The sequence below is a fragment of the Tachyglossus aculeatus genome, chromosome 5 (assembly GCF_015852505.1).
Source record: "Tachyglossus aculeatus isolate mTacAcu1 chromosome 5, mTacAcu1.pri, whole genome shotgun sequence".
Taxonomy (NCBI): domain Eukaryota; kingdom Metazoa; phylum Chordata; class Mammalia; order Monotremata; family Tachyglossidae; genus Tachyglossus; species Tachyglossus aculeatus.
The window spans coordinates 24320091-24338166 of record NC_052070.1 but is presented as its reverse complement, the minus strand read 5'-3'; the positions used below and the strand labels follow the sequence as shown (position 1 = coordinate 24338166).

General features: G+C 41.2%; 1 pseudogene; it reads right to left on the bottom strand.

Moving 5' to 3' along the window:
* Window positions 1-7421: 7421 nt before the first annotated feature.
* LOC119928749 overlaps window positions 7422-18076 on the bottom strand; it is a 43976-nt pseudogene continuing 33321 nt past the window's right edge.

Genomic DNA, 18076 nt, shown 5'->3' with positions numbered 1-18076 from the left:
CTCTACCTGGGTAGAATCTCTGCATTTCTCTCCCAGGGGAGTCTAGTTTGGGTTTTCTAGTTAAAAATCTTCAGAATAGACTTCATTTTTGCCACGAAAGTGTATTTATCTGAATGTGTTATGCAGGTTAGTTTTTAGTGGACATTATCATTGTTAAGGTAAATGGGTAGGGACTGTCTCTATATGTTGCCAACTTGTACTTCCCAAGCGCTTAGTACAGTGCTCTGCACAGAGTAAGCGCTCAATAAATAAAATTGAATTTATGTATGAATGAATATGAAAAAAATCATCCTAAATGAAAGACATGGAATAGGTTCTTAAGGCATCATTTTTGATAATTTGGCCCTAATTCAGTTACAGCTCCAACCTTAACCATCCCTAGTAGATCAACTAAATGGTATTTTTCAATTTGCACCTGAAATGGAGGGGCTTCAGTAAAAAGGAACTTCTGAACTCAGGAGATATTAACCAAGCAATGTTCATGGCAGAGGAAATAACTGTGTCAGATTACAAATGGTCTACAATCTCTAATTATTAGTGCTTGTTAAAGTTAATTTTCACTTACAAATTCTCTTTCTCAGGTAAATGAACTAGAAGTTTAACTAGAAGTTTATGTTATTGAACATTAAGCCTAAGGTAAAAATCAGTCACTAAAAATCACTGCCTTTTTATGTTAAAAGCTCAGTGTGAAATGCAGTTCAATCATGGATCTTAATCTATAGAAGAATGATACACGTGTGCATAATAAAAGTGCCAGATTGTGTCTCGCATTTTCTTGAAGCATAGCCATATTGAATAGGCAATTAACCACATGACATTAATTACTTTAAAAAATAATCGTTTATCCAGAGATTGTGGAAAGAATATGCGTATATATAGCAATACATTTTTATATGGATGTTAGTTAATTCAAAATGTCATATAAATCAAGGCGACTTCTGTTTGCCAGATGACCAAAACAAAGCATTTTTTTTTTTTAGTTTGCAAATTCAGGCAATTGTACAAATGAATAAATAATTTAAATGGAGGATAAATCCAAGGTGTATATCTTGGTGATCAAACCAAGTGTGCCAATGAAATCTGGGAGTATTTCAATAATTATCACTGAGAAAAGGGAGGAAATGGTAGGGTAGAATATAGAAGCAGAGATCTTCTTTCTCTCCTGAGTAATCCAGGGAGTTTGATTTGTTTCTCATGGTTACTGTCCTTTCTCTTTAAGCCTCTTTACTGAAGCAAACTCTCAGATCAGGTCTTTAAAGTCATCATCATCATCAATCGTATTTATTGAGTGCTTACTGTGTGCAGAGCACTGTACTAAGCACTTGGGAAGTACAAGTTGGCAACATATAGAGACAGTCCCTACCCAAATGTGGGCTCACAATCTAAAAGGGGAGTCTATCAACTGAGTTATCAGTTGAGCGAGAGCAGAAGAATTAGATTCTCACTAAAATCAGTGTATGGAATTAAATCTTGCAAGATGAAAGGACTACAGCCAGCTTGTATTGGCTATAATACAAGGTTCAGGAGACACAGAATCTGTTCCCATTGCCTTGCCTCCAGGCTAGCTGCACTATAAAAAATTGAGGGTGGGTCATCAGGTACTAATAGCTGAACTCAAGGTAGACTTCTAGGAGGTAAATGATAATTGTGGCATTGCCCTGAACTCCAATCAAGGGTCAGAAAAAGGCACCCAGGCATTTCTCAGACATTCTCCTGTATTCCCAATTTCTGAGTTGGAGGGCCTTGTATTTATCAACCCTCCTGCTCAGAGATAGGAGTTCAAGAAGAGAAGGTAATTTAAGGGTCTAATTTTCTGGGGTTTATCTGAGGAAAAAAAGATTGAGACATACTTTCCTCATACCACCTGGGTTCTGGGCAGGAGATGAAGTCTCAGATATTCATCCTAATGGTTCTGATTGTTGTAACCAACATGCCAAATCTGCCCATTTAATGAGTGCAAGAATTGTTCCTACTGATAGTTTTTACTTGTTCATTTTCCATGTAGTGACGAACTCCGTAGTTTTACCACCCACAGTAAGAAGAAGAGTTCATTTTAAATTTACCATCTTAATGTTTCAAAGGGTAGCTCCTCTTCCTAAAGTTGGGGGAATTGATGAAAAGTCAGTGTGCATTTTACCTGTCCTCCTCCTTCATTATTTTATACATTCAATTGTACCTACTGGTTAATTTGCAATTAAAAGGGAATCAGGGTTCAGGTCCATATTTACACATAACCGACAGCAAGCCAGGAAGCACTGAGACTATAGAAAAGCAGCGTGGCTCAGTGGAAAGAGCATGGGCTTTGGAGTCAGAGGTCATGGGTTCAAATCCCAGCTCCGCCAACTGCCAGCTGTGTGACTTTGGGCAAGTCACTTCACTTCTCTGTGCCTCAGGTACCTCATCTGTAAAATGGGGATTAAAACTGTGAGCCCCCCGTGGGGCAACCTGATCACCTTGTAACCTCCCCAGTGCTTAGAACAGTGCTTTGCACATAGTAAGTGCTTAACAAATACCATCATCATCATGTATTATGTCTATGTACTGTGGAGAAACAGCATGGCATAATGGATAGAGCTTAGTACAGTGCTCTGCACACAGTAAGAGCTCAATAAATACGATTGAATGAATAGAGCACAGGCCTGGGAGACAGAAGGTCATGGGTTCTAATCCTAGCTCCGTCACTTGGCGGCTGTGTGACCTTGGGCAAGTCACTTCACTTCTCTGGGTCTTAGATACCTTTGGCCCTTATCTGTAAAATGGGGATTGAGACTGTGAGCCCCAGATGGGCTAGAGACTGTGTCCAAATTGATTTGCTTGTACCCACCCCACAATGTCTGGCGCATATTAAGCTTTTAACAAATACCATTGTTACTGTAATAGTAGTAGTAATACTATTTATTAAGTGGTTAGTGTGTGCACAGCACTATACTTAGAGTTAGAAAAGATTAAACAGGTGGAAATTAAACACAGCCACTGCCCCTCACGGGGATCACAATCTCAGAATATAAGGAAGGGACTGAGGAAAGACATGACAGGAATGGTTAAAAAATAGAACCTCAAATAGCAAAAAATGCAATGACAAATGCATAAAATAAAATAATAATAAATGTGGTATTTGTTAAGATCTTATGATATGCCAAACACTCGGGTTGATTGAAGACAATGGTCCCACATGGAGATCACAATCTAAGTAGGAGGGAGAACAGATGAGGATACTGAGGCACAGAAATGTTTAAGGAACTTAACCCAAGATCACACAGCAGCTGTGAGGGGACCCTGAGATTAGAACTGAGTTTCTCTAATTCCCAGGCCTGTGTTCTTTCCACTAGGCCATGCTTTTAGTGGGGTGCCGTGGCTAGAGAATGATTTCAGGCTCCTCATTAGTTAGAGTCCAAAGCACACCCACAGCCACAACTATATCTACAGCAGCCACCTGTCTTCTAGGTTTTGTGGAAACCTCACGCTTTAAGTGCTTTCTTGTTTTGTGCCAGGGTAACTGAACGAAAGAAGGGATGGTGGCTCCCTGATGGCATGGAGGAGAGTCGGTGCCACTTCCCAGGGAGTCAGTAGGTCACTTAATCATATTTATTGTGTTTACCATGTGCAGAGCACTGTACTAAGTGCTTGGATGAGTACAAACATGCTGGAGAAGCAGTGTGGCCTTGTGGATAGAGCATGGGCCTGGGCACGAGAAGGACCTGGGTTGTGATCCCAGCTCTGCCACTTCTCTGCTGTATGGCCTTGGGAAAGTCCCTTCACTTCTCTGTGCCTCATCTGTAAAATGGACTGTGTCCCACCTGATTACCTTGTATCGACCCCAGAGTTTAGAACAGTGCAGGGCACAGAGCAAGTTCTTAACAAATACCTTAAAAAAATATAATAGTATAACAGACACATTCCTGCCCACAACAAGCTTACAGTCTAAACTCTTCAAAACTCAAAATATTCATTCATTCATTCAATTGTATTTATTGAGCACTTACTGTGTGCAGAGCACTGTACTAAGAGCTTGGGAAGTACAAGTTGGCAACATATAGAGACGGTCCCTACCCATCAGTGGGCTCACAGTCTAGAATAGTGTATTTAGAGGCACTGTAGTTGGCTGTCTGGTGGTGAGGATGCTAAGAACGTGGCAGCAGCTTTTGTTTCAGTGGCCCTGTGCATGTGGAGTGGGCTGGAAGTGCTCTGCATGCAGTAAGCGCTCAATAAGTATGATTGAATGAATGAATGAGTGGAAGGTGGTTCCCATCTCCTTCATGAGGCCTTCCCTAACTAAGCCCTTTTCCTTTTCTTCCATTCACTTCTGCAGAGACCAGACTTGCTCCCTTTTTCATTCCCCTTTCCAGCCCCACAGTACTTACGTACGTAATTATAACTATTTATTTATGTAGTCCAGTGCTCACAGTAAGTGCTCAATAAATACTATTGAAAGAATAAATATGATTGAATGGGCAGGGAATGTGCCTGTTATATCATTATATCGTACTCTCCCAAGGGCTTAGTACAGCACTCTGCACACAGGAAGTGCTCAATAACTATGATTGACTGAATGACTGGGGCCCTTGGTGACAGAAGGGGAGGCGGGAGTTTCTGGGGTTGTTTTGCTCGGACATGGTGGAGAGGACTAGCAATCAAATAGGTGCTGGGGCTATAAACTGCCAAATCCAGAGGATCTAAGGCCGAGACCCAGAAGGCCTGGACACCAATCAAGCTCCAGTCATGTTTCCTGTCTACCGGCATTTTTCCAGATTTGAGTCCTAACCTTTTTCCTCTCTCCCATCTCTCCATCCCTCTGATTGCCTTTCTCTGTACCTTCTCAGCTCTGCTATGTTATTCCTAGAATGAAGCGTCAGGAGTGCCGAGACCATTCCAGGTATGAACTCTCCATAGCTTCCTAGCGTGGCAAAGTTATATCTGTAACGGATCTTCTGCCCTCCCTGCAACATCATTCCCATCATTCTGTTGGTTTTTTTCACTGATGCCGCAAAAAGAGCTGTTCGTTTGAAAGAAAACGTGACTCTCGGGCAAGTGGCTGATAAGATCAATGCGAGACTCACCAACTCATCCACATCACACTTGCATGAACACTGAACATTTGGTGAGGCGACAGTTGCAATGAGCAGCACCTGGCACTGTTTTCAATTCTGCTTTCTGCTCACTGACTGACAAACCACCAAGAAAAGATTTCCGTCCTACGAGTGGAGATTGGCATCGTCGTCAAGGAGAAGTGAGGAAAAAGCTCAGTTGTTGCCACAGAAGAAAAGGGAGACAATTAAATATCCATTCATTGGTCATGAACACCAAATAACATTAAATAAGCATTTAGCATAATATTAATCACATACTTAAGGACTAATTGCTATGTATTAACAATTAATGGGCCTTTAAGAAACCAGATATACTATGGTACATAGTAAGTGTTAATTGAAAGCTATTTCAGGAACTTGATTTTGCCTTTCTTAATTGGACAGTGAAATAATATATGTGTAATTACTGAGCCATTTGATCCTTAGAACACGTTCCTGTACTTCAGAAATTCTCGATACATCCTAAGTTGCCTAAATTATCAGTTTATAAGTCATCCTTAGAAATTTCACTTATCCCCAATTATCACCTTCCTTTAGCCAAAATAAAAACTTTTTTGCAAAATTGCTAAAGAGGCAGGATTTAAGTCACCAGGGCTTCCCAATGTTTAAACTGTACAATAAAAATACGTTAGCACATGGAAAGGGGAAATTAAGGTAAAAATGCACTACTGTTCCAAGCTAGCCTTCCTGTAGGACTTATAGACCAAAAAAAAGTGGCATTTTTTAAGCATTTACTATATCCCAAGTACTATAGTAGATACAAGACAACCAGGTCACACATGAGGCTTACAGTCTAAGTAGGAAGGAGAATGTGTATTGAATCCCCATTTTAAGGATGAGAGCACTAAGGACCGGATAAGTTAAGTAACCCAAGATCACACAGCATGTAACTGACAGTGCCTGGATTAGAACCCAGTTCCTCCGACTCCCAGCCCATGCTATTTTCATTAGGCCAGGCTGTTTCTCACTTTTCTCCAATGACTACAGTCATGTTGTCATTGCTATAAAGGGGAATCTGTTGTGGCAATGCACCTAGCTGGAGAGTTGGATTGGAGGATATTGATTGATAAGAAGAGAGAAACAGAAAAGGGAGGAGGTGGTGTCAGCCACCAAGAATAACTGCATAAATTCAGTGAGAAAAGAGCATCTAAGTGAACCAGGGTGGCATCAGCGTGGGAATCTATTAGAGACCTCCTTTTTATGGTATTTGTTAAGCACTTACTATGTGCCAAACACTGTTCTAAGCACCGGGGTAGGCACAAATTAATTAGGTCAGACACAGTCCTTGTCTCACATGCAGCTCACAGTCTAAGTGGAAGGGAGAACAGGTATCCCCATTTTACAGTTGAGAAAACCGAGGAACAGGGAAATTAAGTGACTTGCCGATGGTCACACAGCAAGCAATTGGCAGATTCAGGATTAGAACGCATGTCCTTCTGATTCTCAGGCCTGTGCTTTAGGCTAGGCTGCGTCTTTCCTCTCCAAAACATAGTACAATTTTCAGAAACTCATTTCCAAGTAAATCTAACTTTGTGCTGTTCACCACTAGCTCTAGAAACAGCATGCAGATTTGGTTTCTCTATATTTTTACTGGGGTTTCAATAGTTTCCACATCTCTACTTCTTTCTGGAGACAAAAACACAACAAAACCCCCAGTAACCAAAATTCCTTTCCATCTAGAATTGGTGAATTCTTCCTTAAAAGCCTGGAAATGCAATCGCTGAACCACCATGTCTTCCTGCAGAGATTTAATCGAAAGGGCAAGAACTGAAAATTAAGTCAATTTGTTAAAAGTAATTTATACTTCTGATGGATTAAGAAATATTTTGAGTTGCTGTATTGGAAGGCATTTTTAATTATTCCAAAATAAAATGCACTGCTATGGACACCTGAAAATTTCATTTCTTACCCAAAATATGTTTTTTTGCAATTTCTGTTTCAAAACAAGACACCTGTTTTATATTTTTTATGATTAAATTATAGGAAAATATACATTTAATAACAATTACAGCAGAGTTACTTTGCAGAGTTACTTTACCAGAAGAAAAGATAAGGACTAGTCAGCCAGCATCTGAAGGGAAAGTGATAAACTTTTGGGGATTTTTTTTTTAAAGGAAGCTGGAAAAGAACCCCAGATCCATTAAGACCTAGATCTGAATAATGTCATAAACTTTAAATTCCAGAATCAAGAGACAGCTTACTAGAGTTGATGAATTCATTTTTTCAAGAACTGGATTTAAAATAACTGTAAAATGATGTTTGTTTTTTTGTCACCTTATCTTTTTTCCACTTCCTTCCTGATGCCTTCACAAAGTTCAGATTATATGAAAATCTTTATGCTTCCATGACTGAGGATTTTCTTGGTTTGAGGACTAGGTCCTTGTTAGCTATGGAGCTTTCTTGGAGCTCTTTCCAAACTGCACGGAAGCATCTTCCTTTTCTCTCTCCTCCTGCAAAATCAGCAGGGCACCTTCCTACCCAGTCTTCTTATTCTGACTGATGAACTGCTTCACTCAGAGCCCATGGCACTGGGCTAAGAGAAAATGTTAATCCTCAGGGATCTTACTGTTGAGGAAACTAATAATCTGGGGAACCCATCTTCCAGATGCTTGAAGCATACTGTGAGTGAAGAACTGAAACAGCAGGACCAATGTTAAGTGCAGAATAGGAGCAGGGTCTTCTGAAATTCTTAGCTGTTCAATTAAGGCTTATCTGTGTTGAAACAGTACCTGTCTTTCATTTTTTTTCTCTCCCTTTTTCACCATAACACCGCAAGTATCTGCCACAGAATCCAGACAAGAAAGGAAGCCTTCTAAGGACTTTTCATTGAGAGAGTTATGTAGTTTTGTAAGAGGTAATCTGACTAAAATCTTATATCTTCTACTGCCATCATTAAGGTGGTCAGCTAAGAAATTTAAAATCAGGTCTGAGATATCTTTACAAACTGTTTTCAGCAAGTGTTTGGAAAAGCTGGTTTGAGTATCATCTGTAAAGTGCTTTATTCCTTTTTCAAATAATCTAATACTTTTGTACAGGTTCAAAACCTCTTCTTGCAAGTCTTTGATGGTCCATTTTCTCCTAGTGACGGAAGCAGAGGAGGTTGAAGACATGAATGCTGACCTCATCACTTCCAGGTATCTCTTATGTAAAGAGTCTTATTAAGTGTTTGGAGAGTTTTGTAGCAAGCTCCTGGGAACAGCCCTTTGTATGGTTTCCCAAAACATCCTTAATCTCTTCCAGGGACATGAACATTATCTCAGGCTGCTTGCTCCTTCCCTTCTAAGTTGACTGTGACTCATCATCATTGCCCTCACCTTTTCTTCCTCTCTTCTTGTTTTTCTTAACCTTAAACTCTCTGACATTTCTGCCACCACCTCTTCTGACAACCCCACTTCCCTTAGTTGCTTTCTTTCTCTGTTCATTCTTCTTGTCACTTTTATTTGTGGTCCTCCTTTCCAAACTAGACCCATGCTTCCGATCTTCTTCAGTGATTAGATAAATAGGATTATTCTTCATTTCCTTTTCAGCTTTCTGGTGCATCAGTTCATCGAACAATCCCAAAAAGCCACTTAGAAATTTTTCACTGACCAGCACCAAGTCTTTAAAGATCAGTCTAGAGAGGAATTTGTTAAAGGAACTCATTACTTACTGGAGCAATATCCTGGCATCCTCCTCTGATAAAGAACTGGGCAGCAGAGACACAATATCCATTCATGTTGTAAAACTGATGGCCTTAACCACGAGGACCTGACTGACACAGGCCACCTTCAGAAACAGGAGTTTTGCTGTCTTGAGTCTTTTCTTTATGTAGTTCACCCGAGTCTGGTATTCCCAGCCTGGATAAAGCATCAAATTCTAAGTTGCCATTTTGCTTGAAAAAGGAGTCCACCCCATTGCTTTCTGTTATGGAATGGATATCAGGAACCACGGCCCCTTTCAGTCAGCCACTTCTCCCAAGCTCTTCCAGCACAGAGTACAGAAAATGCTCCTAAAATCCATATTGGGTAATCAGAGTACTTATTGGTGCTGCACTGAAGAGCCCACAAATTTGTGCCTTGTTTTGAGCCACAGAAGCCTGGGTGAAAATTGCCCTTTGATTATTGAGATCAATTTGTCCATTAGTAATCCTGATTTCCAGTCCTGTGCTCTTAATAATAATAATGATGGTGTTGTTAAGCACTTACTATGTGTCAAGGACTGTTCTAAGCTCTGGGGTAGATACAAGCTAATCAGGTTGGACACAGTCTCTGTCCCACAGGTGGCTCACAGTCTTAATCCCCATTTTACAAATGAGGTAACTGAGATGTTAAGTGATTTGCCCAAGGTCACACAGCAGACAAGAGGCAGAGTGGAATTAGATTCACAGGCCTGTTCTCTATCCACTAAACCACACTGATTCTCTTGTGCTCCTTCCACAAAGCTACATGGTGTTCCCCAGAGCATGACCCACTTGGGCCAGAAGCCAATCCACAGAGAAAAGAATGATTAAAGAGAATATTTATAACAATGAAAGTATTAAAATAAAAAAAATGATTCTTGCAGAAATTGGCAGATAATGTGCAGAAATACCAGATAATTACATTTGGAAATCATGGAGGGCAGAACAAGCGGGAAATATATCTTTAGGCTTCAAAAATGCCATTTTAAGGGACCAGTGACCTGCAACAATAATATCAAAATGGGCAATTAGGGAACTAAAATGAAGCTGTTTTCTATCCAACGGTTTGGTGCATTGTAGGTGGTGTGTATGCTTTAAGTTCATTGTGTGCAGGGAACATGTCTACCAATTTTGTTGCATTGTACTTTCCCAAGCACTTAATTCAGTGCTCTGCACATAGTTAGTGCTCAATAAATACCACTGATTGATTGATTGACTGATCAACTGGAAAAGGCCAAAGGTTATTTCCATCTTTAAATGAATACCAAAAGGAGCCATCTGATATTTACAAACTGGCCATCTTACCACTGGTAGCTGTGAAAATCTTGGAACAAAGATGCAAACAGTGAAAGTGCAACCCTTATACAAGCGCAAATGCTAAGAAGCAATAAGCCCGGCTTTTTACAAGTTGTGACAAATGCAGTTCCTTTGTCTGATAGATTGAGTGACAGATCGCATAGTCAAGATGGAAGCAAAGATGCAATCTATCTAGATCTCAGGAAGGCTATTGATTCTGCCTCACATGACAATTTTCAGAGATGATGCTTCTTGTAGGTAAGTGCTCAGCTAGTTAGAGGGTCACACCTAAAGTATAGTTAACAGTGGTTCACTGTCAACCTATGGGGATGAATCGAATGTTTGTGCTACAGAGATCAGACCTGGAGCCAGTTCCATTCAATATCTTTATTGATCTTGAAGACAGAATCACGTTTGCAGATAAACTGCATTTGGACAGGCCTACTATCACTTTGGGAGACAAAAATAAAATTGAAATGGACTTAAGTGTGGAAGAACGATCTCCCCAAATCAAGATGAAGTTCAGTAGACTCTGTTCAAGGGAGGGTACTCAGGGATGAAAACCAAGTAACATAAAGGTGACAGAAAAAGATCTGGGGGCCGTAGTTGACCACCAGTTGATGTATCAGCAATGTAAAAATAATCAACACAGAACACCATTCCTCCTTTCTCCTCTCACCCTACTCACATATTATCTAATCTCCTGGGGATTGCCACCTAACAACTAGAGAGTGTATAGGTCATCATTATTGCTGACAGTTTGGTTTGGACCCAATTCAACAGAATTTTGGGATGTACCAGAATTATGATTATGGGCAGCCATTGGCAACCTCCATCCACCTCCACATCAAACAGAAATCCCTTACCGTTGGCACAGAGCACTCAAGCAACTTGCCCCCTTCTATCATTCCCCACTGCTTTCCTACTGCAACCCAGGATGCACTCTTCACTCCTCTAATGCCAATATACTCAGTGTGCTTTGATCTCACCTATCTCCAAGTTGAACTGTCATCCAAAACCTACCTCTGGCACAGGTGCATTCTCCCTCCTCTTTTTCAACTGATGATCACTCTGCCCACATTCAAAACCTTATTAAAAGCTTATTAAGCTCTTAGTACAGTGCTAAGTGCTTAATACAGTGCTATGCACACACTAAGTGCTCAATAAATACTATTGAATGAATGAATGAATTAAAAATGCCTCTTTTCCAACAGACCTTCCATGACTCAGTCCTCATTTCCTCCTCTCCCACTCCTTTCCACTCTATTCATGCATTTGGATTTGCACCCATTATTCACTCCTCCCTCATCCCTACAGCACTTATGTACATATCCAAAATGTATTTATCTATGTTAGTGTCTGTCTCTCCTCTAGACTGTAAGTTCACTGTGGGCAGGGAACATATCTGTCAACTCTGTTACATTGTATGCTTCCCAGCACTTAATACGGTCGTCTTCATTAAGTGCTCAGTAAATAAGATTGATTAATTGATTGATTGGTGATCCTCAAAATCCAGGAAAACTCTTCTCTTAATTTTTCAGTTCCTTTGGAGAGTATTTGGTATAGCTCTGGTGATCATACATTAAAAAAAAATGTATACCCGAAGTTTTTGTTTGTTCTTTATGGTATTTGTTATTCAATCAATCAATCAATGGCATTCGTTGAGTACTTCTTATGTGCAGAGCACTGTACTAAGCTCTTGGGAAAGTACATTTCAATAGAATTATCAAAAATTATTTTCAAAACACTCTACCCCTCTCTTCTTCCCTCTCTAATAGCCATCTTCAAATGTCTGCTCTCCAATGTCTTCTTCCCCACTGCTTTCAAACATGCCCATGTTTCCTCTATCCTAAAAAACCCCACCCTTGACCCCATGGATCCCTCCTGTTATTGTCCCATCGCCCTCTACCATTCCTCTCCAAACTCCCTGAGTGAGTTGTCTACACCTGCTGTCTCAAATTCCTCTTTTAATTCTCTACTTGACCCACCTCCAATCTGGCTTTGGTCCCCTTCACTCCACAGAAACCAAAGGTCACCAATGACCGCCTTCTTGACTAATCCAATGGCCTCTACTCCAATCCTAATCCTCCTCGACCTCTCAGTTGCCTTCGACACCGTGGACCACCCTCTTCTCCCGGAAACAATATCCAACCTTAGCTTCACTGGTACTGTCCTCTCCTGGTTCTCCTCATCTCTCTAGCCACTCATTATCAGGCTCCTTCATGAGATTCTCCTTTGACTCCCACCCCGGTGTGTTTGTGGGGGGTCCTTCAAGACTCAGTCTGGGTCCCCTTCTATTCTCCATCTACACCCAGTCCCTTGGAGAACTCATTTGCTTCCATGGCTTCGACCACCACCTCTATGTGGATGACCCCCAAATCTACATCTCCAGCCCTGATCTCTCTCCCTCTCTGCAGTCTTGCATTTCCTCCTGCTTTCAAGACAACTCTACTTGGATGTCCTCCCTTCACCTCAAACTAACATGTCCAAAACAGAACTCCTTATTTTTCCTCTCAAACCCTGTCCTCCCCCTGACTTTTCCCATCACTGTAGATGGCACTAGTATCCTTTCTGTCTCACAAGCCCATAATCTTGGTGTTTTCTTGACTCCTCTCTGCTTTTCAATGCACAAACTCAATCCGTCACTAAATCCTGTCCGTTCCACCCTTCGCTAAAATCTGTCCTTTCCTCGCCATCCAAATGGCTACCACGTTTATGCAATCACTTATCCTCTTCCTCCTCATTTACTGTATCACCCTCCTTGCTGACCTCCCAGCCTTCTGTCTCTCCCCACTCCAGTCCATACTTCACTCTGCTCTCCAGATCATTTTTCTGTAAAAATGTTCAAAACCATCCCCTCCATCCTCTCCACCCCCCCACCTTACCTCCTTCCCTTCCCCACAGCACCTGTATATACGTATATATGTTTGTACGTATTTATTACTCCATTTATTTATTTATTTTACTTTTACATATTCTATTTATTTTATTTTGTTAATATCTTTTGTTTTGTTCTCTGTCTCCCCCTTCAAGACTGTGAGCCCATTGTTGGGTAGGGACCGTCTCTATATGTTGCCAACTTGTACTTCCCAAGCGCTTAGTACAGTGCTCTGCACACAGTAAGTGCTCAATAAATACGATTGAATGAATGAATGAATGAATGAAACATGTTTCCCCACTCCTCAAGAAACTCCAGTGGTTGTCCATTCACCTCTGCATCAAACAAAAATTCCTTACCACTGTCTTAAAAGTGCTCAATCACCTTGCCCACTTCTACTTCACCTCACTATTCTCCTACTATAACCCAGCCAACACACTTCACTCCTCTTATGACAAATTCTCTCTCTTCCTCAATCTCATCTATCTCTCCAGTGACTCCTTGCCCACATCTTGCCTCTGGCCAGGAATGACCTCCCTCCTCAAATCTGACAAGAAATTACTCTCCCCACCACTTCAAAGCCTTACTGCAGACACATCTCCTCCAAGAGGCCTTCCTTGATGAAGACTCCCCTTTCCTCTTCTCCCACTCCCTTCTGTGTCATCCTGACTTGCTCCCTTTGATCATCCCCCCTTCCAGCCCCACAACACTTATGTACATAACTGTAATTTATTTATATATATTATATTTATATATATATTAATGCCTGTCTCCCTCCCTCAAGACAGTAAGCACATTGTGGACAGATAATGTGTCTGTTTATTGTTGTATTGTACTCTTTCAAGTGCTTAGTACAGTGCTCTGCACACAGTAAGTGCTCAATAACTGAATGAATTGAATGAATGAATGAATGAATTGGCATAATGAGCTTACAATCTAGAGTGGTAGACAGACATTAATATAAATAAATAAGTGCTCACTATGTGCCAGGCACTGTACTAAGTGCTGGGGTGGATACGAATTAATCAGGTTGAACACTGTCCAACTCCCATATGGGGCTCCCATTTTACAGATGAGATAACTCAGCGTGGCTCAGTGGAAAGAGCCCGGGCTTTGGAGTCAGAGATCACGGGTTCAAATCCCGGCTCCGCCAATTGTCGGCTGTGTGACTTTGGGCAAGTCACTGAACTCCTCTGTGCCTCAGTTACCTCATTTGAAAAATGGGGATTATGACTGTGAGCCCCCTGTGGGATAACCTGATCACCTTGTAACCTCCCTAGCGCTTAGAACAGTGCTTGGCACATAGTACGTGCTTAATAAATGCCATCATTGTTATTATTATACTGCAAAGTTAAATGACTTGTCCAAGGTCACACAGTAGACAAGTCATGGAGCATGGATTAGAGCCCAGGTCCTCCGACTCCCAAGCTTATGCTCTTTCCACTGAGCCTTGCTGCTTCACGTGAGGACCCGGGCCTGCCATATAATAAGATTTTAACAAATACCAGGCCTAAAGTTATAGGATAAAGAAAATATTTTTAAGGATATTTGCTCTACCTGCAACTGAAGATTAACCTGGCTACCTGCAATTGAAATTAATGTTAGCATTTTAGTAGAGATTTTGATTTGGCTATCAAATGCTAGACATCAAATACAGCAGGGATTAATGTTTCAGATCTCCAGAATGGCTCCCTTGGTGTGACCATGTTTGCACAACATAATCAGAAAATGTCAATGCAACTTTTATCAAAATTGATGTGGATTTTTCAGGTAGAAAATCACAACCCCTCAGCACTTGCATAGTACTTCAAATTTATTTCCAGAAGACAGTCATTTGAGTATTGTTAAATCTTCTGTTTCTCAACAGAAAATTGATCCCATCGAACACTCCTCAAATTAGTGCTAATTCAGTTACCTTCTGATCTAAAATTCCATGCTGTGTGATGTCTTCACAAGGGTTATGAAATTTTAATTTACCTTAGAATAATCATGAATTTATTTTGTTACACATGAATCCGTCAGTGGTTTAGATAACTACATGATTGCTACTGGATTTCTTTTCTGGTAGAAAGCAGAATCCTTGTAGATACCTGAAGTGTGCTAATGCTTTAACAGGATAGCAACTCAATGCGTGGATCGGGTTTGACAGATTCTCTGAACACTCTGATGGTTTTTCTCATTTGGATGAGAAAAAGTTGAGAAAACGTCAAGAATAGTGGGTGTGTTTACTGCAGTAGCAACTGTCACAGAGGTAAAAAAAAAATGATGGACTTAAAAATATCTTTTATTGGAACTGTCTCTTCATCACCCCACACTTTTATCTGACTACTGTTGGGCTTTTAGAGACCTGACAATAAACTACAGTACTTCCTTTTTTTCACTTTTACATAAGTATGCAAGTTTAGACACTGGGTTATGACTGTCTCTATTGAAAGATAGGCTGGCTTGTAGTAATAATACTAATAGCAATAATAGTATGTTTAAGTGCTATGTGCCAAACCCAGTAATAAGAATAATAATAATAATAATAATAATAATAATGGCATTTATTAAGCGCTTACTATGTGCAAAGCACTGTTCTAAGTGCTGGGGAGGTTACAAGGTGATCAAGTTGTCCCACGGTGGGCTTACAGTCTTAATCCTCATTTCACAGATGAGGTAACTGAGGCATAGAGAAGTGAAGTGACTTGCCCAAAGTCACACAGCTGACAGTTGGCAGAGCTGGGATTTGAACCCATGACCTCTGACTCCAAAGCCCGGGCTCTTTCCACTGATCTACAATATCTACAGTACCTAATCACTGGGCTAGATACAAGATAATCAGAAAAGAAAGAGTCTGCCCCACATAGAGTTCACAGTCTAAGTAGGAGGGAGAACAGGTATTGAATCCCCATTTTGCAGATGAGGAAACTGAGGCACAGAGAAGTTATCCAAGTTCATACCGCGGGAAAATGGCAGGGCCAGAATTAGAACCCAGGTCAGCCAGTCAGTCAATCGTATTTATGGAGTGCTTCCTGTACTAAGGGCTTGGGAGAGGACAATATGGAAATAAACATATTCCCTGCCCACAGTGAGCTTACAGTCTAGAAGGGGGTATTCTGACCCCCAGGCTCATGCTCTTACTATTTATCCAACAAATTAAGTGTATGGTATTCATTCTCCTTCCGGCCCAGAGATGCCCAAAAATGTGAGCGGGAAAAATGGGGGGCATGGAAACGGGAGGGCAGGGAGCTCTGCACAGCCTAGGCCCCCTTTTGTGGGGGTGGAGGGAGCCCCCCTTTTCTCAGTCAATGGCATTTAATAATAATGTTGGTATTTGCTAAGCACTTACTATGTGCCAAGCACTGTTCTCTGCATTTGTGGGGAAGCAGTGTGCTCAGTGCTTTGAACAGTACTTGGCACATAGTAAGCGCTTAATAATAATAATAATGAAGCCGAGCTAGCTCTCTTCCTCCCTTCAAAGCCCTACTGAGAGCTCACCTCCTCCAGGAGGCCTTCCCAGACTGAGCCCCCTCCTTCCTCTCCCCCTCCTGACCCTCCCCATCCCCCACCTTACTTCCTTCCCCTCCCCACAGCACCTGTATATATATATACATATATATGTATATATGTTTGTACATATTTATTACTCTATTTATTTCACTTGTACATATTTATTTTATTTTGTTAATATGTTTTGTTTTGTTGTCTGTCTCCCCCTTCTAGACTGTGAGCCCGCAGTTGGGTAGGGACCGTCTCTATATGTTGCCAGCTTGTATTTCCCAAGCACTTAGTACAGTGCTCTGCACACAGTAAGGGCTCAATAAATACGATTGAATGAAATTCTCCTCACTTTAAAAACAAGTCAATTTGCAAGGAAGAGCCATAATGATGCATGATCCTCCATCCATTCACGTAGCCTTTGAGACTGGGTGCTTGATTTATATTCGATTTTTGATTGATTGATTGAAACCCTGTGTGAAGAAATCGATTATTGAGTTAGTGGCTTCACAGCGTCATGTACGATCTCCTGTTTCTACCAGTTGTATTCCCCTGCTAGGGCAGTGGATACAGCATGTGTATTTGGATGGGTATTCAGTAGGCTGTGATAGACCTACAGTGATTGTACCTACAAAAACATTTATAGCCCAAGTGATCTCAGCAGAGCTCTGATGTGCTAGAACATGATCCATCAGCAGGCATTTGCCAGAATAGATTGTTCAACAGCCACCTGTGGTCTCCCTCCTGTCATTCCTCTTCCTCCTTGAGTTCATTCATTCATTCAATTGTATTTATTGAGCACTTACTGTGTGCAGAGCACTGTACTAAGCGCTTGGGAAGTACAAGCTGGCAACATATAGAGACGGCCCCTACCCAACAGTGGGCTCAGAGTTAGTTGTCTACAACCACTGCCTCCACTTCCTCTCCTCCAATTCTCTCCTTAACCCACAATCTATCTTCTGCCTCTTTCACTCCACAGAAACTGTCCTCTTTAAGATCACCAATGATCTCCTTTAGCCAAATCCAATGGCATCTACTCCATCCTAACACTACTCAACTTCTCAGCAGCCTTTTACAAAGTGGACCACGTATTTCTCCTGGAAACATTATCTAAACTTGGTTTTACTGATGCTGTCCTCTCCTGGTTCTCCTCTTATCTCATTGTCTGCTCATTCTCAGGCTCTTTCCAGGTTCCTCTCTCCCTCCTACCCTCTAACTGTGGGAGTCCCTCACAGGCTTAATTCTGGGTCCCCTTCTATTTTTCATCTACATCCAATCCTTTGGAGAACTCGTTTGCTCCCAAGGCTTCAACTATCATCTCTATGTGGATGATTCCCAAATCTGCCTCTACCTGGTTGTACTGCCATTACCTGAAACTTAACATGTCAAAAAGAGAACTCCTCATCTTCTCACTCAAACCTCATCCTCCCCTATCACTTTCCTATCGCTGTATACACCCTGTAATCTTAGCATTATCCTCATCTCAGCGCTCTCATTCAACTGACATGATCAATCTGTCACCAGAACTAGTTGGTTGTACCTTCATAACATTGCTAAAATCTGCCCTTTTTTCTCTATCCAAACTGCTATGACACTGATGTAAGAACTTTTTCTATCCTGCTGAAAACTGCACCCATCTCCTCTCTGACTTCTCTGCCTCCTGCATTTCCAAGTTCC